This window comes from Callorhinchus milii, unplaced genomic scaffold (assembly GCF_018977255.1).
Source record: "Callorhinchus milii isolate IMCB2004 unplaced genomic scaffold, IMCB_Cmil_1.0 Scaffold714, whole genome shotgun sequence".
Lineage (NCBI taxonomy): Eukaryota > Metazoa > Chordata > Chondrichthyes > Chimaeriformes > Callorhinchidae > Callorhinchus > Callorhinchus milii.
The window spans coordinates 6,761-14,434 of record NW_024705455.1 but is presented as its reverse complement, the minus strand read 5'-3'; the positions used below and the strand labels follow the sequence as shown (position 1 = coordinate 14,434).

General features: G+C 38.1%; 1 pseudogene; it reads left to right on the top strand.

The window, feature by feature from the left end:
* Nucleotides 1-331: 331 nt before the first annotated feature.
* LOC121852303 lies at nucleotides 332-6,805 on the top strand (annotated as a pseudogene).
* The last annotated feature ends 869 nt before the right edge of the window (nucleotides 6,806-7,674 follow it).

The following is a 7,674-nucleotide window of genomic DNA, read 5'->3' as shown; positions in this document are numbered from 1 at the left end:
CGTTGTTGTGAACAACTATGCGAATAAAAACATGTTTTAGTCTATCAGCCTAATGGCTTTCCAGACCAATATTAATTCCAATGAGTGTATCAGCCAGTGGGAACAAACGTAAATTTTTGTGGTAGTACAACTACATCGTTTAGTCAAGTATACTGGAGCTAAAGTCTGCAATGGGAGGCAGTGAATTGGGGAAAGCTGAGAGGAAAGCAACACTGAGATTTTAAGTTCAGCTGCACACACCCCTCGGGCTTTGAAACTAACTCAAAATGCATTGATGAACATCCGCGCTGTGCATTTCTTTGTTCCATTAATTCAGACCCTCTGAGCCACCATGGATGAGGATTCGTATAACATACAAGTGAAAGCCAACCAAATCACCGATGAGGTACGTCAGCATAGTGCATCAAAGTTCACAGTTGTACAGCCATGCGGGAAACTTTTGAGTTCTGGTTTTTACTTATTACAATACAGTACAGTGAAACTTGTCTTTTCTGTGCCCCTGTTTAATGTTCCTATTATCTGAACTCCTGATATGATCTGCAAAAAATCCTATTATCCGCTCATAAAAAGTAACCGGAATTGTTCTTCATAATATTCATAATAAAAGTTTTTGGGTTAGATCGCGTTATTTATAAATGTGTCGTCACTCTCCACCACCCGACACGGCCAATCAGCAAAAAAGTGTCACGTTGACAAAACACAATAGTTCACTACTTTAGCCCACCGGTGTGTTGAAGAATGAATCCACAACATTTACAGTTTTGAGTACGACGTTTCGCTGGTAATTACATCCAACATCATCGGGCAATTCGCCAGAATTGTTCTCTCAGAAGTTCCAAATGTCTCTCATATTAACCGTGGCTTTCTGTGGATAAGAGGAGTGACTTGAAAGTGATGACGTGTATCCTATTATTCAGCAATAGCCACACAGATAACAGCAGTAATATCTTGGATAAACACAATTTTGATTCACCAATCGTGCTCCCCTTCACATTCATGGAGGAATTTGACTACAGTACTCTACTTTGGTTCCCAGGTAATGTCAATTTTAGTGACATTTGTTTTTGTCTATAGTTCGAAGTCATTGGGCCAGCAAATAGTGGGGTATGTGATTTTGGTCTTAAGTATATTCTGTAATATACTAAAGTACATTTTGTAAGAAAATAAATCGCCAAGATATTAGAAATGCAAAAAAGCGCAAGGGCCATAAAATGACAGTATTTAACACAAAATAATCATGAGCTTTGTGGAGAATACATTGTTGGTGAATGCAGGGAAACACAATTCAATGTTTTGTGATGTAAAATTATATCACGGTATGCATGTGTTCTCTATTAAGTGCTGGGTTAGGCCCAATATCTTCCATTGGCAACTAATGACTTTGCTGGGTGGTCTTGTCACTCGCAAATCAGATACGACAATAAGCTTTAATAGATTTACATTATATTAGTCTTGGCACCAGATGAGAATTTTTGCTCAATGCTGACCTACATAGTCTGGGAGCCAGAGTAGCTGATAGCTGACAACGATAAGTGATAGATAACATTTCCCTGGAGGTGCAACAAACGATATTTGCAGCAAATATATTTTAGACGTGAATGTAATTCCATTGAACGCTGCCTCAACATCTAGCCACCTACATTTACTTGTCATTGTAAATGCAACGTAATCACCGCATTATCATAGAGGCAGTTTTCATTGCATCAATGTTTTCTTTGATAAAGTCCCTTCAGTGCAGCATTCATAATTCGTTTCCCACCCCAATTATTTTTTTTACATTAAATGTGTTCTCTTTGCAGTCATTGGAGGCTACTCGTCGGATGCGGAATATGGCGGTTGAGGTAAAATGCATTTCATTAAAATATGTAAAGAAACATTATTAATCATATTGGCATACATTGTGGTAACTAGATTACACTGACAATGTACATAGCCATTCAACGAACTAAGTTCTTGGCACTAAATGATGTATTATTTGTATGTCGACTAGTTTTTTAGTTCCGTGACAAATATAAGGTGAACCATTTCAAGTGTATTCTAATTTAATCAAGACATTTCACACCAAATGGTTTGTGCGATTGATTCCTGCGTTTTATGTTCAAACATACTTTAGTGTTGTGATATTCTCACCATTACATTACATTTAGCACTTGGATTAAAAACTTTAAATTGTTTGCCATACTTTAGAGATAAATCTATATGTAATAGCCATCTATCAGTGTTCAATACTTGCGGCCCATGTAAATAGTAGACCAGTGACTTTTAATGCGCGATTAATTCATTAAAAATATACTCTTGATGTGTCTCCGCTAAAAAATTACATTTTAGAAAAAGATTCAAGTTTAGTATGTGTGTTAATGATGCAAGTTCAAACACTGTATATAATTACATGAGCTAAATTTAAACATGTGCTTTATTTGGCAGCATCTTTATTGTTATTGCATGTTGTAATCTTTAAATTAACTATTGAGTGATAATTTATGTTCTTAAAAAACGTTGGTTAATCAATACAGGCAATTTATGCATCTAATTTTTAAGGTTACAATAAACTTTTTTTTTTCAGACTCAAGAAACTGGAGCTAAAACACTTGTTATGCTGAATGAGCAAGGAGGTACTGTGTCTTTGAATAGTACATAGGCACCATATTCAAGAAAGACCATCTGCTTAAAATCATGCCACGATTCCAAGCATGCAACATGCAAGGATTCCAAGCAGCAGCTATACCACATGCTTTTTTATACTGTGTGAATCAAGTTTAAACATGTAACAACATCATAGTCTTCATCATACATGTTCTATAAACCAGCAGATAAAGGTCTTTCCATGCAGTCATCCTTCAGTCCCATGATGCCAGAATCCATCTCACCCTCACGCATGAGCAGATTTCATCTATTCATCTTCACGGAGGTCTTCCTCTCGGCTTCGTTTTCTCTTTTGGCTACCATTCCATCACTATGCTCGTCCATTAGCCATCATCCCCTCTTGCAATGTGTCCCACCCATGCTTGCTTTTCTTAAGAGTCGATATAAAGTAAATGTGTGGTTCATCTTCTTGGTTCTTTCGGTAAAGTCACGTAGAAGGGAAGTAATAAAATAATAGAAGGGAAGTAATAAATAATAATTATTATGTTATATTTTATTATTTTATTACTTCCCTCCTACGTGACTTTACCGAAAGAACCAAGAAGATGAATCCCTGCAGTCACGAAAGAAGCTTTAAATCGAAAAAATTGTGGTTGTTCACTTCTTTCTGTCTCTCCATGCTTATTTGCATAAGTTTTAGCTTTTGCTCCAATTCTTTTTCAGAGTCCATGTTTACAATCTGTATGTTATGGCAGATAATATTCCTAGGTTGAAAACTTTCTATTTAAGGCACAGTATTGTACAATGTATGCACATTCATTAACATGTTCACAGTCTCTATTCAATTGATTTAATATTGATATTTCAGACCAATGGATAAAATTGAACAGGGCTTGGATCATATAAATGAAGACATGAAGGAGGCTGAGAAACACATTAGACAGATGTCAAAATGCTGTGGACTGTGCATCTGCCCATGCAACAAGTGAGTGAGTTCTTCTTCAATGCCCATCTAACAACTGTTTCAAGCGTGATTGTTTAAAATCGCATTGTTAGCCTTCAATATATTGCTGTAATTGCAAATGTTTAAGTTTACGCATTTCATTGTTTTCATGATGCATTTTCTTTAACCCACTAAAATATTTACTGTTGCACACTAATTATGCAGATTCTCCTTTGTAGTCACTTCATGTTTTACAATTGTAAGCCATGCACTGCAGTTGTTAGGCCGTGCTTATGAGAAGCGAATAGATCTTACTTTGATGTGCCCCAGGATGAAGAGCATAGACAACAAAGGTGCTTACAAACCGGCGGTGTGGGGCTCCATACGGAAGGAAAGGTGGTCTCTGAGCAACCGGGCAAGGCAGGCCAACAAGGCCAGCCTCAAGCCAGTGGACCTTTCATCAAAAGGTGTGCAAATATGATTGTAAAACCGTTAATTCCTGCTAAAATGAGCATAAAGGGTGTGCTTCTCTCTTGTTAACAGCCCTCAGCCAATGGTGGAAATTCCACATTTCCTATGGTGGGGATGAGTATCCCTAGGGCAACCACTGTTGACTTCCCCACAGTGGTACTTATTTTGATAATTTACACCCCGTAGGTATGATGGGCTGATTATCTCCCCCCCCCCCCCACCAAGATTTGAACTCACAACATTAAGATTGATAATTGTTTTTTTACCTTATATCTGGCAACAAAACTGACACCTATTTTACAAGGAGTCATGTTTGCATAGACCACAATACCTGCAGTCAAAATGCAAACAAAAAACACAACTCTGATAATGTGCACTGTCCTTGAAGTTGATTGGTCCACACCCGAGACAGCTTTCCTTAGAGCCTAGTCTCACATGGGTTGGACCAGATGACGCCAAAAGGCGCACAACTCAAAGACAATGCACCATCAGAGTATGAGAGCTCGGGGTAAGCATTTACACCAATTATCCAATTATCATATTTTTTACTGGCAAATAAGGTTCCAATGGTGGAAAAACCTTAAGATTGCGAGCTGCTTGCTCTCCGGCTGAGCCACCTGGTCAGTTACTACTGAGATTGTGGGTGAACCAGGAATTGGTCAATTCAAAGCCAAGTCAACTCAGTGCTGTCAATTGAAAAATGTTCAAGCAACTATTCTCTGGTTTTTTGACACGTCGTATTTTTACCACCATCCATGATGTTTGCCCATCGAAATAATATCCAGTAGAGTTGAGCCTGGATAGTGATTGGATAGGTGACCATTATGCAAAATAATGTATTGTTGGCTGCTGCGAGGCTACATTGTCAACAGACGGCAGTAAAGCAAAATCCAATGGACTGTTTAATGTTGGAACCTCTATGCTTTCCACTTTCACCAACTCGCACTAACCAGTGTGAAGTATCGTCAACAACAACAGCCGACATTCGCCACTAAGTGGTGGCGACGTTACCATGGCGCTTGTGCCAGGCTATGTGTACTTGGTCAAATAACCCCCATGACAGACAAGGCTTAAGTAAGCTTTCATCCAAGTGGATTTACAGGGGCTGTACATGAGCATTCACCAACAATATTTGGGTAGAACAGGCTTTGCGAGCCATGGATATCTATTGACCATATCTACGTGACTTTGTATGTTCTGTATCCACAGTAAATTATATTCTGGACTTGACAACAGTGAGATGTGGGGGGGGTTTAATGTGTGGCTTGTTTCAGAATTGAAACCGTGCCTATATTGGCCAACATTCAGTCACTTTAAATGGCAACAGACTTTAAAAAATGCACATGCATAAAAAGTACTTGATAGTTATTTAGGGTTATACCAGATGTCCAACATTTTGTTCCACATACTGGGAGCCTCTTCAGCCAAAAATAGTGAAATTAAGTTACGTAAAATAAATGTACTGATGCTAGCAGTGTTTTCTTACAGGTGCTATTGCCTGTCGGTTGTGTCACTGTGGCCCGTCTCTCCTGCTTGTCTCCTACAGGATTACCAATGATGACCGTGAGGATGAGATGGAGGAGAACCTGCAAGAAATCGGTGGTATTATAGGGAATCTCAAAGACATGGCTCTGAATATGGGCAACGAGCTAGACCAGCAGAATACACAGCTTGAACGGCTGAATGAAAAGGTGAGGAGCAGCAGAACTTCAGAACACGTAACATCAGCACATGCCATTAATAATGGACGTTTGGCTACGCAAACATAAATTATATATCTCAAGGATTTATCACATAGTCCAAAGGCATTAAAGTACAATTGACAATTATAGGAGCGAGAATGCTCCAGCGGGCCGCACACTGCACAATTAATCCGATAACACAAGTTCGATTCTCGACCATGGCTAACATCTGTGGCTGGTGATATCTGAATCAGTTATTGGTGCACCCTTGAACCCCTGCCTTCAATTGATGAATCAATGTACTGTTTTGATACTAGCCTAGCATGTATCAATAGCATTTTCCATGAACATTTATTTTATTTATTAATATTGTTACAGTACATTAACATGTGTAAAGGTATAATGCTGTCGATTTGCTGACAATCGATTCTTATTCTCAGTACATGTATTCAATCATGTATATAAGAATGTTTTTGTATACCATGTATGCAACAGGTTCACATGGCCCCATTACAGCTAACGGCCCCAAAAAATGTAAAAAAAAATTAAATTGAGTCATGATCCCAATTTGGAAAATGTATTGAAGCGCAAAGGGTGTCAATTGATGCAGGCCTAGTGAAACGCTTGTGCTGGTCACATCAGAGTTCATAAGCTATTTGAAGCGATGATCATGGTTCGTACTTGGATAGGTGACGCCAGGTTTGGCCAGAAAATGGCAGTGCAAAGTATCAACTTGTATTGTCGATTTCTTTAGTTACTCCTGTTTGCTCCCACATGCAAAACACTAATTTGTGGTCTTAGTCAAACATCCAAATGCAGAGACTCGGTGAAACTTTCCCAGGTACATTATTGCCATTGATATTATTATTGGCATGTATGCCAGTTATTCTGTTTTATGACATGTTACAATATTAGATGCTGGAGTGTGGTGATGGCATCTGCTGGGCCATGAAACAAAACATATATGGATGGGTAGCACTGGTCCAAATTCATTATACAATCCTAAATACTGCTTGATGAACATGACAACTAATGATGGTTGAACTTTGACATTTCCTTGCAGGCGGAGCTGAACACATCTCGAATTAATCAATCCAACCAGAATGCAACAAAGCTACTGAAGTAGCATCCTTCTGGGAACAAGATATCACGACTCATGATAAATATTTGGAATTAGTAAGCCATTGCATGAACTCAATTCCACTTCAGCAACATTCTTTTATATTAATACACAAGGAGCCATTTTTTTTACAAAACAATCAACGAAATTGAGTACATTATTTAAATGTTTTGAGCCATTTTTTCCAAGGCAAAATACACTATTTAATGGTCAACGTGAAAACTATTTTATCAACTTTAAATCACTAACATGCTTATGTACAATTACCAATTAACATTTTCAAATGCAAAAATTATATTTTACACTTCTTTACAATAATCTTTTTAAAGTTCCGATTTAAATGTGAATACGTACTTGCTAACCACCTGAATATTAATGGTAAACATGTTCAAACCCCTGTTACTTTAAACTCTGCTTTATTAACATGTAAATTGTGTGTACATTATTTGAATAAAATGAATATTCTTACTGTTGAGTGGCAGTGTTCTTAGTTAATAGTTGCACATGTGAAGGAAGTTTATGATCAGGTAGGATTTGATGTTCTTTTCACTTAACCTCAAGGCCCAGTATTGCAGACAGGGAGTCGGTTCTAGCCAAGCAACACAAAACTCATTCATTGCTATTCGTGTTTGACTCACACTTTCACCTATTGCCGGTACATTATTACTTGGAAACATGTACAGTCTTTGTTTCCACTTTGTTTTTTTTATTCAGGTAAGTGCACACCTGGGTTTACATTTCTGTTGCAGCAGCAGCTGAGCAAACAGGGATTGTCTGTTGCAAACATTAACACCGTTTTAAACGCCATTGTTTAGGTGCAAGTCCTTTTCGGAAAGAAGCCTGGGGTGGTTACTTAGCAAGCCAACCGGGTTTTT